General features: G+C 38.1%; 1 pseudogene; it reads left to right on the forward strand.

Annotated features, from left to right (window-relative positions):
- Positions 1 to 5,451: 5,451 nt before the first annotated feature.
- LOC141518966 (protein farnesyltransferase subunit beta pseudogene) lies at positions 5,452 to 6,762 on the forward strand (annotated as a pseudogene).
- The last annotated feature ends 8,820 nt before the right edge of the window (positions 6,763 to 15,582 follow it).

Consider the following 15,582-nt stretch of genomic DNA (forward strand, 5'->3'; position numbering starts at 1 on the left):
AACATGTCCTTGTGTCCCTCTGCTCTGTAATAGCAAATGGCCATGATCATTCCAGGTGCATCATAATTAAGTATGAGAGTGATCCAGTGGATCAGGATAACGCCTATTGGTATATTTTCAACTGCTTTAAAGATAGTTCCATTCTTTAACTGGAATCTTTGTTCATTCTAAACATGGCCAAAGCAAAGTAGAAAATTTTGTTGTAGATTATATTTTAGACACATGCACTTTTAAAATGCTTATTCACAATATTTGTTTATACTATTTTTGAGCTTTTGTTTATAACTTATGTGGCATCCATCAAAAAAAAATCATTATATTGTAACCTATGTTCTTATAAAAGGTATGTTGATACTGTCTTAAGATCATAATGTATAATCCTTGCCCCTTATAGAGCTTCCAGTTTTTTCCCTAATTATCAGACCTCTATCAAATATCCTTCTCTATTACAATATTTCTGGTTTTTGCTTGCTCATTTTTTACCTTGAGTTTTTTTTCTCCTAGCTGTATATGTCTGAGGTCAGTCTCTGCAGGATACTAACCAGATATGCCAGCCAATCATTCTCCGGATCCTGCCTCAATGAAGACTTCGCTGTAATACATTCATCTCCAAATGGATTCTGAAAGGCCCAGAAGAATCTGGGTCCTGAATAATTTTGATGGAATGATGCAGGGGTGGATAAGCGAATTAACTACCACCCACCCTTGAGATGTAAATTCCACCATGGAAAAGATATAGAAAAAATATAAATGTAAAATCTTGTTAAATTGGGTGGAGATCCCCATTCTTGATGTATCATTGATTCATTTTTTAATGTAAAATTTGTATCCTGATATCCTTAGGCTTTAACCTTCTACTTAATTCCTGGTCAAGTAAGAGAAAGGGAGTTCATCTTTTGCCCTCTGGATGAGAGGCAAGACGTAAAAACCTGGCTTGGACCCTGGCTTAGGGCTGAAGTCTTCTCTGACCTCTTGCCTAGTCAATTCTACTTGGCTCTCTCTCTCTCTCTCTCTCTCTCTCTCTCTCTCTCTCTCTCTCTCTCTCCCAATCCCTTCCTATGTAACCTTTTGAATAAAGTTTTATTTCCTCCCTTGTGTAAATGGGTGTCTCATGGCCAAAACCAAACTCAAGTAGCCAGTGGCTATATTATGAATAAATTTTAAAATTGCTCTCCAAAATGGTTACATCACAATTTTACCAGCAATTAGTGTCCTCATTGTTTCAGTCTTTTCCAGCATTTATCATTTTCCTTTGCTGTAATATTAGCAAATCTGAAAGGTGAGAGCTGACAGCTCTTAGTTGTTTTATTAGTTTTTCAAATATAATCTTCATCTGAAAACTGCCTCTTCAAATTCTTTAATAATTTATCAATTGGGCAATGACTGTAGTGATATAAATTTCCCTCAGTTTTCTATATATTTGAGAAATTTGCCCTTTATCAATGACAATTGCTAAAAAAAATTCCTCAACTTTCAGATCTAAAAATAAACAATTGGAAAAATTATTCATTGCTCACGGATTGGCAGAGTCAAAACATAAAAATAACAATTCTATTTAAATTATTGACACTTTGTTATTTTTAAAATCTAACTATCCAGTGACATAACAATCTAACTACCAAAAAATTATTTTGCAACTCTGTCATAATAACCAATCTATTAGGTTTGAGGTAGTACCTCATATAATGAATTTATTATGAACACCTTGGAACTTTCCTAGTCTAGTCTTCTGCTCTTAGATTCTCTAATTAAGAAACCCTGCAAATTTCTAGCCAATTACTTGTGCTAGAGTATGGGGAATCCCTTCCTAAGTACATGACAATCTTGAACATCATTTTTTTAAATCATCAGCACATAGTTGAAAGAACTTAGGGTATTTTGTCTTTAATTTTGGATCATTGCTCAGTCTTAAAATATTTTTAAAAACTTATGGAGTGCAAGTGTGAGACCTAGATACTTATGAATATTTTCACTAAGCCTTCATAATCAGTTCTATTTTTCTAAAAAATTTAATTGCCAAAATTAAAAGGATAGTATTTTGGAAATATTTCTTTTTGGAGTTGGAGACCTTCTGGGAGCACAGCCCTTGACCAAAACTGTACTGTCTCTAAATTTAATCAATCAATTGCCATCTAAAAAGTGAAATAATTTGAACAAAGTTCTTAGATAAATTAAAATTGAAAAACTTTTATTATCAAATTGCTTACATTTTCTTGAGAGCAAATATTTATATAAATAAGCATAAAAAGAGACTTCCAGCCAAGATATTGGAGAGAAGACAGGCAGAGTTCTAAAGTCTCCTGAACTTTCCCCATCTATGATATGAAACAAACCTCTTAAAAGAAATCTGATCCACAAAAGCCAGAAAGAAAAGCCAGGAGAAAGAACATCTACCTCAGAATTTGTTTTCCATGGTCCTGGGTGACTCTGGGCACAGAGGATGGAGCAGCCGTGGATCATCCTAATTAGCAGCTGGGTTGGAGCCTTGGGAGTCTAAGGACCTGAGAGCCAGACTTGCTTGATCGGAGGGATGGGGCCTGGTCAACTGAGGGGCTTGGGTCAACTAGGGAGCAGAGGCATTGGTGTTGGTGCTGACCCTCTGGAGCTGACAGACAGGGCTGGGGGGAGAGTTCCAGTGCAGGAGAGCTGGTGACATCATCCCTAGGCTCCTCTGGTCTGGAGGTACTCCAGTCCAGGCCTCTATTATAGCTGAGGCCTGTTCCCAGAACAAGCACAATTACAGACCTTCTGCCCTAGGTACAGGTGTGTGAGCAGAAGAACTAACTTAGCTGACAATAAGGAGGGGAATCACCTCACCCCAGGGTAGAGCCCACCATTGATTGAAGACAAAAGTATTCAATAGCTTCAATCACTCCCTCCAGGCTGAGGGAGAAGGCTTCAATCAAGGTCACAGACACTCCAGAGAAAGCAACCAGCACCTCCTACTGGCCAGCTGGAGAAATTACACTCAGTGAACAAATCCTCTAGCACCCCTTACTGGACAGCTGGAGATATTGCACTTAATGAGTAATGCCTCTAGGGAACCCAACTCCAAACGTCGTGAACCAGCTCCTCCCCAACTCAAGGTCTTACTTAGCAAAATGAAGAAGGGTCAGTGGAAAGGTAGATATATAAAAAAATTCTTGGAAGGAAAATACTCTAACTCAGAACCTAGAACCTCTGAGGAGAATATGATCTGGTCTCCAGTACAGAAAGACTTCATTGAAGAAATAAGGAAGGAGTTTAAAAATCATTTGGAAAATTTGGGAGTCAACGCCTTGAAACAAGAAAACAAATCAATGGAAAATACAATTGGACAAATACAAAATGAGAATCATTCTCTCAGACCCTCAATTGGACAAATAGAAAAAGAGAGTTATTCTCTCAGATGCTCAATTGGGCAAATGCAAAAAGAAAATAATTCTCTCAAAACTTCAGTTGGTCAAAAGGAAAGTTCTTTCAAAAGTAGAATTGACCATGTGGAAAAGAAGTTGCAAAAGGTAAATGAAGAAAACTCCTCTCTAAAAAAAATGGAGTCTGCAGAAACTAATGACTTCATGAGACAGCAAGAGTATTCTAACCACAATAAAAAAATAGAAAAAATAGAAGAAAATGTAAAATACCTCATCAGCAAAGCCACTGACCTAGAGAATAGATTGAGGAGGGACAACCTGAGAATTATTGGACTTCCTGAAAACATTAAAGAGAAAAAAAGCCTGGACTGCATATTACAGGACCTAGTGATGGAAAATTTCCCTAATGTCATGGAACCAGAGGGTAAGGTAGTTATTGAAAGAATGCATCAATCCCCGCCAGAAAGAGATCCTAAAATGTTGTCGCCAAATTCCGGAACTATCAGATAAAAGAGAAAATCCTTCAAGCAGCCAGAAAGAAACAGTTTAAATACCAAGGAGCCACAGTAAGGATTACACAGGACAAGGCTGCATCAATATTAAGGGATTGACAGACCTGGAAAGAGATATTCCAAAGCACAAGGAAGCTTGGAATTCACCCAAGCATCCACTATTCTCCAAAGCTGAGCCTTCTTTTTTTCAGGGGAAAAGATGGACATTTAACGAAATGGAAAAAAAATTAAAAATTGAAAAGACCAGAGCTAAATAGAAAATTTGGACATCAAACAGAAGGTCTAAGAGACACATGAAAAGGTTAAAAAAAAGGGGGGGTTAAAGAAAACAAACTGCTATCCAATAAGATGAAACTGACTATCTCAGTATGGGAAAGATATCCTCATAACCCTTGAGAATTGGAACTCTAAAAGACAGAATATACCTAACCAGAAGTGATGGACACTCATGAATTATCCATGAGACTGCTATCCAATGGATAAAACTGGTTATAACCCTACTTGGGAGAAAGACTCTAATAACTCTCAAGAACTCTATTAGATAAGAATGTACTTAGCTATAAGTGATGGATACTCATAATTTTCTATGACTCAGAATGATTTAAACACAGCTCCTCAGGGCAGCTAGGTGGCACAGTGGATAGAGCACCAGCCCTGGAGTCAGGAGCACCTGAATTCTAATCTGACCTTAGACACTTAATAATTACCTAGCTGTGTGTCCTTGGGCAAGCCACTTAACCCCATTTGCCTTGCAAAATCCTAAAAAAATTAAAATTAAAACAGCTCCTCCTTAAAAAGGGGGATAGGAAGGAGACTGGAGGAGGGAGGGGATTGAAAGGGGTAAATCACATTACATTAAGAGATACAAAATACCTATGATAATAGAGGGGAAGAAGTGAGGGGATAAGAAACACCTGAATCTTCTAATCAGACTTGCTTAAAGTTAATTCACACATACCCTCAGTTAAGTTAACAAATATTTACCCTTTCAAGTATCAAAAGGGGCAAAGAGGAGGAAGGGATGGAGAAAGGGAGCAAGGAGAAAAAAGGGGGAGCAAACAGAAGGAAAGGAAGGGAAAGGGACAAAAGGGGGAAGGGGAAAGAAAGGGGAGGGGGTGGATATAGGAGGGCAAACACACTGAAGGGGGGTGGTATTCAGAAACAGAATACTGGGGAATATGGATAAAGGGGAGAAAAGACAAACAGAGGGAAGATAGTATGGAGAGCCATAAAGAATTAGTAATCATAACTTTGAATGTGAATGGGATGAACTCTCCCTTAATATGTAAGAGAAATAGAGTGGATTAAAATCCAGAATCCTACAATATGCTTCTTACAAGAAAATCATTTGAAGCAGAGCGATACAGATAGAGTAAAGGTAAAAGGTTGGAGCAAAATATATTTTGCTTCAACTGAACTGAAAAAAGCAGGGGTAGCAATCCTTATCTCAGACAAAGCAGCTGCAAAAATATATAGCATTAAAAGAAATAAGGAAGGAAACTATACCCTCCTAAAATTTACCATAGAACGAGTTGCAGCTTGATGAGGCTGAGCCTTGCCTCCTGCCAGCGGGGTTTTTTTAAGCCATGGCTGCCGTCGGTGCTTCTTCCTTTTCCTATTTCCCTTCGCCCCTTCCCCTGGTCTAGTCCGAGTCTCTGTATTGCCTGAGCCCCGAGCACCTGCAGGAGCGGTTGCAAGACGACGTGGTGGAGACGGTCACGTCCATGGAACAGGCAAAAGTAGAAGATAAGATACAAGAGGTGTTCAATGCCTACAAGATCAACCATCATTTACCAAGACTTATTCTGCATAGAGAGAAACACTTCCATTACCTGAAAAGAAGCCTTTGACTGCTGACAGATGCCTATGAGTGTCTGGATGCTAGTGGCCCTTGGCTCTGCTACTGGATCCTGCACAGCTTGGAGTTGCTGGATGAACCCATTCCTGAGTCGGTGGCTTCAGATGTGTGTCAATTTCTGGACCGATGTCAAAGCCTGACAGGTGGCTTTGGAGGAGGACCTGGCCAACACCCACACCTTGCACCCACTTATGCAACAGTCAATACATTGCGTATTATTGGCACTGAAGAGGCCTTTGATGTGATCAACAGAGAGAAACTTCTAGAATATCTCTATTCCCTGAAGCAACCTGATAGTTCTTTTATCATGCACATTGGAGGTGAGGTGGATGTCAGAAGTGCTTACTGTGCTGCCTCAGTTGCCTCCCTAACTAACACCATCACACCTAAACTCTTTGAAGTTACTGCAGAATGGATAGCCAGGTGTCAGAACTGGGAAGGTGGAATTGGTGGTGTGCCAGGCATGGAGGCTCATGGTGGCTATACTTTTTGTGGACTGGCAGCAATGGTCATACTCAAGAAGGAGAAGTCCCTAAACCTGAAGTGTTTGTTACAATGGATGACAAACTGGCAGATGAGATTTGAAGGTGGATTTCAGGGCTGATGCAACAAGTTGGTAGATGGCTGTTATTCTTTCTGGCAGGCAGGGTTATTGCCACTGCTCTATCGAGCACTACATGCTCAAGTTGATCCTGCCCTTAGTATGAGTCACTGGATGTTTCATCAGCAGGCCTTGCAGGAATATATTCTCCTATGCTGTCAGTGCCCTGCAGGGGGGCTCTTGGATAAGCCTGGCAAGTTGAGGGATTTCTACCATGCTTGTTATTGCCTGAGTGGCTTATCCATAGCACAACACTTTGGCAGTGGAGAAATTCTATGTGATGTTTTCTTGGGAGTGCCAGAAAATCACTTGCAACCTACTCACCCCATGTATAACATTGCACCAGACAAGGTGGTCCAGGCCGTCATGTATTTCCTGCAGAAGCCCATTCCACATGTGGAGGAGGAGGTAGCAGAAACTTCTCCTGCCACTGACTAAAAGGCACTGTCCCCTGACTGTTCCCATATATAACATAGCCACAGTGTACACAGTACTGTACAAAGCCTTAGCTACCATGGAGCTATATTTTTTCCCCTTTCTTAAAACACAAAGATACGTGTGTGTGTGTATGTGTACACTTGTGCATGTGTACAACACACACACACACACACACACACACACACACACACACTCACACTCCTGGGTTTGGAGAACACTGTGTTTTGTCATTGTTCTTTTTATGGCTAGGAGGCCAGCCAGACCAAAACCAACCAGCCCATGTGAAATCACTAATCAGCTTTGGCCTAGTTATGGTATGCTTGGGAGCACTGCATAATGAGAAGGAGGTGGTCGCCTTCTTGTTAACTTTCCAAGCCTGGACAATTTTATTTAAACTAATAAATAATGTATGTGAGTATTTTAGCATCAATTGTTGTTATTTCCGCTTGCACTCCACTGTAAATTAGCCAGGAGAGATGTCCTTCCAGGAGTAGCATATAAGCCCATCTGAAGCCATGGGATCACTAATGGTCCTTTTAAGAGTTTCCCCCAAAGGACTCAAGGATACCTAAGCCCATTGTATTTCTTCAGTTGCTCCCACCTGCTGCCCCAAATTTCAAGGGAAGTTTGATGTGGTCGAAAGTTCTATGTAGTTTTCCCTGTGGCTAAGAGAGACTGAATCCTTTCCTATTATTGGAAATTAGAAGATTTTAATTCCTCTCAGGGCCACAGTTGCACTGATAGGACTTTTTCCTCCTTGGGTGCTATAAATCAGACCTGGGAGGCCAAGTATGAGAAATGAGCCTCCAGCTTAAATCTGCACAGCAGGAGGAAGCAAATCCCCATGTCTCACTCCTTATCCCCTACCATCATGTACCTTTAAAACAGCTTTGCAACCATGAGGGAGTCTTTATTTGCATTAGGGTGAGGTAGCAGGAGCCTGTGACCATTCAGTGCATCATCACCCTTTGCCCCACCATTCCATCAAACTCCAACCTCTTCAAGAAGATCCAAGGACATGCCCCTCATCTGTTAACACTACTAAGGCTTTCACTTTAAAATGTGACCTGGGATTCTTGAATATTCTTGCCTATTGTTGTGTCATAGAATTGAGGTTAAGCATCAGGCAGTTAAATGAGTAAAACTTGTCATGGAGAAAGCTCATGCTGAGGGGAGGGTTATGGCCAATCAGAGCCTCTAATGCCTGTCTATACTGAGGATCTCCACTTAGTCACCTCATTGAAGGCTGCCTCCTGACTTGGAACCCATTTGCTGCTGCAGTTAAAGTGGAACTCATCATTACTGACCTGGACTTTGCCCAAGCAGTGATGGACCATGGTGGGGTTGCTCAAAACTGCAGAATTAGGAATTTCTGCTGTCAAACTCTAGCTATTTTCCACTTCTCATATCCTATGGCTTTTGCTTTTGGGGCTATGTATTACCTACTTTAGATAATAAAATAGTAACATTTTTTATAAAAAAGGTACCATAGACAATAAAGTGATTTCAATATTGAATATGCATATGCATATGCATCCAATGGGAGGAGAAGCTGAAAGAACTACAGGAAGACTAAGACAGCAAAACTACTAGTGGGAGACCTCAACCTCCCACTCTCAGATCTAGATAAAACAAATCATAAAATAAACAAGAAAGAAGTTAAGGAGGTAAATAGATTGTTAGAAAAACTAGATATGATAGACTTATGGAGGAAACTAAATGGGGACAGAAAAGAATATACATTTTTCTCTGCAGTACATGACACTTACACAAAAATTGACCATGTACTAGGGCATAAAAACCTAATGATCAACTGCAGAAAGGCAGAAATAGTGAACACATCTTTCTTAGATTACAATGCAATAAAAGTCATATGCAATATTGGGCCAGAGAGATATAGACCCAGAACTAATTTGAAACTGAATAACTTCATTTTAAAGAATGAGTGGATCAAAAAGCAAATTATAGAAAGAATTAATTATTTTAACCTAGATAATGAAACAACATATCAAAACCTATGGGATTCACTCAAAGCAGCTGTCAGGGGATATTTTATGTCTTTAAATGCTTATATGAATACATTAGAGAAAGAGGAAATCAGTGGACTAAATATGCAACTAAAAAAAATTAGAGAAAGAACAAATTAAAAATCCCCAATTAAATATCAAATTAGAAATTCTAAAAATTAAAGGAGAAATTAATGCAATCAAAAACCAAAAAAAACTATTGAATTAACAAATAAAACTAAAAGTTGGTTTTATGAAAAAAACTATAAAATTGATAAACCTATGGTCAGTTTGATTAAAAGAAAGCAAGAAGAAAACCAAATTCCTGTATCATAAATGAAAAAGGTGAACTCACCACCAGTAAGGAGGAAATTCAAGTAACAATTAGAAATTATTTTGTCCAACTCTATGCCAATAATTTTGACAATCTAAGTGAAATGGATGAATATTTACAAAAAGTAAGTTGCCCAGGCTAAATGAAGAGAAGATTAAATATCTAAACCACCCTATGTCAGAAAAAAGAAATTCAACAAGCTATCATTGAGTTCCCTAAGAAAAAATCTCCAGGGCCTCATAGAGCAGGTAGAAGGAGCTTTTATAGATGAAGCACAGGAGAAAGCTGAATTTGAAGATAAAATATGGTGCAAAAATGGAGTCAATAAAAAGGGGAAATGTAATAGGAGAATGAAAAATGGGATGGGGGAATAGGCCAAGATATATCATATAATAAAATTTTTCTTTATTACAATGAGCTATTGCAATGATATGGAAGGGGGGAAGGCAAGGGTGAATGAGGGAATCTTCGGTCTCATCAGAGGTGGCTAGGAGAGGAAACAGAATATGTACTCAATGGGGTATAGACATCTGGAATAAGAAGGAAAGAGGGAAGAAAGGGGGAAGGGGGGGATGTGAATGACGGAGGAGAGGATGGACCATGACAGAGGAAGAGTGGTCAGATATAACACATTTTCTTTTTTAATTCTTGCAAGGAGCTGGGATTGGATGGCCTGTCTGGGACCATAGGGCCAGGTGGAAGCTGGGCTTAAGCGATGGGATGGGGGCTCGGAGCCTCTTTGCCCCAGAGCCAGGGATCTGTCTGCTGCACAACTCAGTACATGGTAGTGGAGAAATACAAAAGGAGGGAGTTCTGATTAGGAATGGCAACAGTGGAAAAATATGGAAGTAACTTTTGTGATGGACTTACCATAAAGAATGTGATCCACCTACGACAGAGTTGATGGTGTTGGAACACAGATTGAAGCATATTATTATTATTATTATTATTATTATTATTATTATTATTATTATTATTTGGGGGGTGCAGGGAAAATGGGGCTGGGTAGCCTGCCTGGCGCCACATAGCGGGGTGATCATTTGGTGTCTTTATGACAGATTTGGATTCACAAGTGAATTCTACCAAAAATTTAAGGAACAATTGGTTCCAATTCTATTTAAACTCTTTGGAAAAAATAGAGGAAGATGGAACTCTGCCTAACTCTTTCTATGAAACCAATATGGTGCTGATACATAAACCAGGAAGAGTTAAAACAGAGAAAGAAAATTATACACCTATCTCCCTGATGAATATAGATGCAAAAATCTTGAATAAAATCTTAGCAAACATGATTACAACAAGGTATGACTAGGATAAAACATTTTGACCAAGTTGGATTCATCTCAGCAATGCAGGGTTGGTTCAATATTAGGAAAACTGTTAGTATAATCAATTATGTTAACAACAAACCTATCAGAAATTATATGATTATATCAATAGATGCTAAAATAGCTTTTGACAAAAATACAGCATCCATTCCTACCAAAAGCACTAGAGTTTGGAATAAATTGACTGTTCCTTAGAATAAGAAGCAGTATCTATCTGAATCCATCAACAAGTATTATATTCAGTGGGGAATGGCTAGAGGCATTCCCAGTAAGATAAGGGGTGAAACAATTATGCCCATTATCATCGCTACTATTCAATATTGTATTAGAAATTTTAGCATCAGTAATTAGAGAAGACAAAGAAATTGAAGGAATCAGAATTGGGAAGGACAAAACAAAACTCACTGTTTGCTGATGACATGATGGTATACCTAGAGAATCCCAAGAAATCATCCAAAAAACTACTGGAAACAATTAGCAATTTTAGCAAAGTTGCAGGATATAAAATAAGCCCTCATAAATCCTCACTTTCCTATGTATGAATAGCAAGTTACAGCAGGAAGAGCTAGAAAGAGAAATCCCATTCAAAGTAACCTCAGACGATATAAAATACCTGGGCGTCTATTTTCCAAGGCAGATACAGAAACTTTTTGAAAGCAAATATAAAATATTTCTCACATAAATTGAATCACATTTAAATAACTAGGCAAACATCAACTGCTCATGGATAGGTAGAGCTAATACAATGAAAATGACAATTCTGCCAAAACTAAGCTACCTCTTTAGTGCCATACCAACTAAAATTCCAAAAAATTACTTAAATGAGTTAGAAAAAGTTGTAAGTAAATTAATATGGAGAAATAAAAGTCAAGAATTTCCAGGGATTTAATGAAAAAAAGTGCAAAAGAAGGTGGTTTAGCCCTACCTGATCTAAAATTATATTAGAAAGCATCAATCATCAAAACTGTTTGGTATTGGCTAAGAAATAGAGTGGTGGGCCAGTTGAATAGACTGTGTGCAATAATAGCAGGAAACAATTATAGTAACCTGCTCTTTGATGAGCGCAAAGAGTCCAGCTATTGGGATAAAAACTCTCTTTGATAAAAACTGCTGGGAAAACTGGATGTTAGTATTGAAGAAACTTAGATTAGACCAATACCTCACACCCATATACCAAGATAAGATCAAAATGGATACAGGATTTAGACATAAAAAAACAATACTATAAGCAAATTAGAAGATCAAAGATAAGACTAGTTTATCTATCAGATCTATGGAAAGGGAAGCTGTTTATAACTAAAGAAGATATGAATAACATCACCAACAACAAACTAGATGATTTCGACTACATTAAATTAAAAAACTTTTGCACAGACAAAACCACTGTAACTAAGATCAAAAGAAATGTAGTACACTGGGGAAACAATCTTCATAACTAATGTTTCTGACAAAGGATTCATTTCTAAAATATACAGAGAACTGAGTCATATTTTTAAAAAAAAAGTCCTTCCCCAATTGAACAAATAATCAAAGGATATGCAAAGACAATTTACAGACAAGGAGATCAAAGCAATACTTAGTCGTCTGAAAAATTAAATCTTCTCTGAGGTACCACCTCATACCTCTCAGACAGGCCAATATTACCAGAAAGGATAATGATCATTGTTGGAATGGTTGTTGGAAAACTGGGAGAGTATTATATTGTTGGTGGAACTGTGTACTCATCCAACATTTCTGGAGAGAAATTTGGAACTACGCCCAAATGCCAACAAAAATGTGCATACCCTTTGATCCAGCAATATCACTACTGGGTCTATACCCTGAAGAGATGATGAAAAAGGGTAAAAACATCACTAGTAAAAAATATTTATAGCATCCCTGTTTGTGGTGGCAAAGAATTGGAAATTAAGTAAATGTCCTTCAATTGGGGAATGGCTTAGCAAATCATGATATTTGTATGTCATGAAACACTATTGTCCTATTAGAAAGCAGGTAGACTGGGAATTCAGGGAAGCCTGGAGGGATTTGCATGATCTGATGCTGAGTGAGATGAACAGAACGAAAAAAACACTGTACACCCTAACAGCAACATGGAGGCAATAATTAACCTTGATGGACTCATTCATTCCTTCAGTGCAACAATCAGGGAAAATTTGGAGCTCTCTGCAATGGAGAATTTCATCTCTATCCAGTGAAATAACTATGGAGTTTGAACAAAGACCAAGGACTATTACCTTAAATTTAGAAAAAAAGTTGTCTTATTGTCAGATCTTGCTATCTCTTATACTTTATGTTTCTTCGTTAAGGATATAATTTCAATTTCTCTCTCATCACACTCAATTTGAATCAATGTATACCATGGAACAAATGTAAAGATTGACAAATTGCATTCTGGGGGGGTGGGGGGAGGGAAGTAAGATTGGGGGAAAATTGTAAAACTCAAAAATCAACAACATCTTTAATAAAATAATCATAAAAATAAAAAATAAATAAGTATAAAAAATATAAAATAAGTATAAGGAATATTGGATCTGAGTCAGAAAAATTCATCTTCAAAATGATCCAGACGCTTTCTAGTTGTGTGATCTAACTGTATGAAATGAGCTGACAAGCTCAATTTACCTGACAAAATAATCTCTAATGAAGTTATAGAGAGTTCACCATACCTAAAATGACTGAACAACAACAATTCTGGGATGGAGGACACTAGTACCTGGAGGGATACGGAGAAGGCTTCATATTTAGGATTGTGCTTGGAATAATCTTTGAAGTAAACAAGGAATTTTAAAAGATTTCATATTAGGAGGGAATATCTTCCTAGCTTAGGGGACTGCAACTGAAAGGCATGGAAAGTAGAGAATGAATGTCATTGGGAGAAACAGCAGACAGGTAAGTTAAAGGTAGAAAGAAATTTGGAGCCAATTTGGGAAAAAAATTTAAATACCAAAGAGAAAAGTTTGGTTCTAAATGATAGGCAGTAATTGCAATTTATGAAGTTAGGTAGTAATTTGATTAGACATGTGTAGTAGGGAAATAATCTTAGCAGATAAAGGAGAGAAGAAGAATGCCAATTAGAAAGAGCTGAAATAGTAATTTTTGTCCTTCACACTCAAAGATGACCACAACATCAGGGAGGTAATACCATGAGAAGCACATGAACTGCATTTGAACGAAGGAGGCTGTGCTAAGTCACCAACCTCACTTTCTCCTCCAGAGACTTCTGGCTCCAGTGGCCAGATGTGAATCAGGAAAACTGGAGATGGTCTTGAATGCAAGATAGTCAGTTTTAAGTGACTTGCCCAGGATCACACAATTAATTAGAGTCAAGCATCTGAGGATGGATTCCAATGGCCATTCTCCTCATTGCCAGCTAAGTGCCCTATCCAATGTGCTAGCTAGCTGCCCTTACTGAGATAGCAAGACTAATTATAGACCAGATAAGAGATAATGGAAGCCTTGAATAGAACTGAGTCAAGGTAAGGGAATGTATTTGACAGATTTCGCAGGGTAAGAAATAACATTTGAAAGTGAATTGGGGACTTCTGGGGGTAGAGCTAAGATTGTGGCATGAAATTAGGAGGTTCCTGGAGCTTTTCCTGAAACAAATTTAAATACAGCCTCTAAACAGATCCCAAAGCAATTTAACCCATACACAAAAATGCAACACATTCTCACCTCTAAATATTATGGAAGAACTTCAGTAATGGTTTATATATCACATGGGTAAAAGGGGAGTATAGGGAAAAGTTGGGGGAAGAGCTGGTAAAGTCAGTGGGAGGCTGTTACCCACTCAGCTCAAGTCTGAACTCCCCAAGCCAGCAGTGAGTGACCCAACTCCAGCTTGGAAGACAAAGACCGAGCCCTGGGATTTATGATGCAACAGGTAGGACTGGGTTGTACTACCTGAACACAGAGAACAAACACTTAGCAACCAAAATGCCATAGGCAAGCAGTAAACCAGGACCAGAACTCCAGCCACTGCACAAAAAATCTTGGGAGCAGAACTCAATTATCAAAAGGAAAAAATAATCAGAAGGGAAAAAACCATTAACTATGAAAACCATTAACTATGAATAACCTGCTCATTGGATTGGGAGGATAAAAATGCCATCTCAGAAGAGCAAAGTGGTGACAAAAAGCCAAAAAAAAATGATTTTTTTAAAGAAAGATTTCATTTATTCTGAGTTTTACAATTTTTTCCCCAATCTTGCTTCCCTCCTCCCACTACCCACAGAAGGCAGTCTGTTAGTCTTTATATTATTTCCATGGTATATATTGATCTAAGTTGAATGTGATGATAGAGAAATCATATCCTTAAGGAAGAAAAATAAGGTGTAAGAGATAGCAAAACTACATAATTAAATAACAGTTTTTTCCTAAAATTAAAGGTCTTTGGTCTTTGTTCAAATTCCACAATTCATCTCACTCAGCATCAGTTCATGCAAATCCTTCCAGGCTTCTCCAAATTCCCATCCCTCTTGGTTTCTAATAGAACAATAGTGTTCCATGACATACATTACCACAGTTTGTTAAGCCATTAACCAGTTGTAGGATATTTACTTAATTTCCAATTCTTTGCCTCCACAAACGGGACTGCTATGTATATTTTTGTACAAGTGATGCTTTTATCCTTTATCTTAATCTCTTGAGGGTACAAACCCAGTAGTGGTATTGCTGGATCAAAGAATATGTACATTTTTGTTGCCTGTTGGGTTTAATTTCTAAATTTCTCTCCAGAAAGGTTGGATGAATTCACAGCTCCACCAACAATGTATTAGTGTCCCAGATTTCCCACATCCCTTCTAACATTGATCATTGCCCTTTCTGGTCCTATTGGGCAGTCTGAGAGACGTAAGGTGGTACCTCAGACATGCTTCAATTTGCATTTCTCTAATAAGTAATGATTTAGAGCAATTTTTCATATGACTATGGATTGCTTTGATTTCCTCATCTGTAAACTGTCTTTGCTTACCCTTTGACCATTTGTCAATTTGGGAATAGCTTTTTTTTTAAAATTTGGCACAGTTCTCTATATAGTTTAGAAATGAGTCCTTTGTCAGATATACTGGTTGTAAAAAATTGTTACCCAATTTACTACATTTTTTTGATCATGGTTACAGTGGTTTTGTCTGTGCAAAAGTGTTTTAATTTA

Source organism: Macrotis lagotis, chromosome 1 (assembly GCF_037893015.1).
Source record: "Macrotis lagotis isolate mMagLag1 chromosome 1, bilby.v1.9.chrom.fasta, whole genome shotgun sequence".
Lineage (NCBI taxonomy): Eukaryota > Metazoa > Chordata > Mammalia > Peramelemorphia > Peramelidae > Macrotis > Macrotis lagotis.